Genomic DNA, 1,781 nt, shown 5'->3' on the forward strand with positions numbered 1-1,781 from the left:
ATTTGATCAATTTTCTGGAACGTTTACAATCGTTCTATAATCGAACCAATATGCAATAACAAATTTGAATTTAAAACGGATCGAACATTTTTAATTAAAATCGAAATAGATAAAAATATTTATAACAATGTCTGAAATGTTATCAATTTAATACACCTAAGTACTCAATGAAGACTAAACGTAGTTGAAAACAAAAAATCGTATCTAAAATAGTACAGTAGAAGCCGTTTTCCGGTTAAGCCTTAATGCTCTACCTCTCCCCCCTGCGGGAAAATTTTGAAAAATCCTTCCTTAATGTGAATTCCCATGGCATACCCTACTAAAACGCATATAAAAAGTAAAAATCGCATCTAAAATAGTACAGTAGAAGCCGTTTTTCCGGTTAAGCCTTAATGCTCTACCTCATCCCCCCGCGGGGGTATTTCTAAAAATCCCCTCTTATTGTGCATTGCCATGGCGTATCCTACTAAAACACAGATAAAAACAAAAAATCGCATTTAAAATAGTACAGTAGAAGCCGTTCTTCCGGTTAAGCCTTAATGCTCTCCTTCACCCCCCCGATGGGAAATTTCTAAAAATCCCTTCTTAGTATGCGTTTTCATGACGTACCCTGTGTACCAAATTTCACCTCTCTAAGTCCAGCGGTTTGCTCTGGGCGATGATGAATCAGTCAGTGAGTCAGTCAGGACAAGCAATTTTATATATATAGATTAATTAATTTATTTATTAAAATAAATAAATAATATATATATATATCTGACGTTTATCAGCAACATCCAGATTTTAATTCCTGCAAATCTTTTAACATATTTTTCATTTCTCTTTATTGTCATCAAATGAAAAATCATCGTAGCATAATGCGAGATATTAAAATATTTTCCACTGTTGTAAACTCGTTGTTAATACTCCAACTACATTTACTACTTTCCCTTTAATTTCTCGATTCCGTTAAAATCTTCTGCCGTCTCTCCCTTAGGGTTTTTAAAAGAGAGTCAACCCCCTCTCTTTTCGTATTCTTGCCTGTAGCCAGAGACGTCTTTTACTACGTCACGTGAACGGATTCGACCCCCGTCACGTGACCGAAACGTTAACCAATCGGACGATCGCACCCCAACGAATAATGGCGAACCTGTACGAAGTGGTGTCGGTGAGCGTCGTTTTCTCTCTAGTGTGATGTTTCGGGTGTGAATGTGTGGGATATACACACCTTCGACCGGTAGTTACGACCTGTACTGGTGCTAAACACTTTTTTTTGGATTGTGTTGATTGATGTAACTGTGAAGCACCTTTACGTTTTTAAAACGACTTCTTTCTTATGCGGACGTGCGGATCGAAGGAATGACCTGAAATGTCTTTAGAAGTGAGTATGTTCGACTCGTACAACCTCTACTACGGCATTAAAAACTTTAGCATCGATTACGCGCCGCTCATCTCTACGTTTTATGTCTATTACATCCATGTGTTTGTTTCGTTGTCAATTTCATCGGTTAACGGCGCCGTTGCTAATTCCTAGATTTTAATTAATTAAAACCCTTTATACACATAAATTCTGCCTTGTTACTACTGCTAATCAGTCCCCTGTATGCGGACTTCACTGCTAAAGCCACCGTTATAAGTTCATATATATATATTATATATATATATCTTCCAATTTTTATATCTTTATCGATTCTATAAATTAAAGAAGGGATCTAATTTAAAATATTTACACTCCTCACTTAAATATAGGCTATTGAATTAAGGTGTGTGTACACTTTAAGTAATACTGTATAATACTGTAT

The sequence above is a fragment of the Centruroides sculpturatus genome, unplaced genomic scaffold, assembly GCF_000671375.1.
Source record: "Centruroides sculpturatus isolate CEXI.00-Female unplaced genomic scaffold, Cexi_2.0 scaffold669, whole genome shotgun sequence".
In the NCBI taxonomy this organism is placed as follows: Eukaryota; Metazoa; Arthropoda; class Arachnida; order Scorpiones; family Buthidae; genus Centruroides; species Centruroides sculpturatus.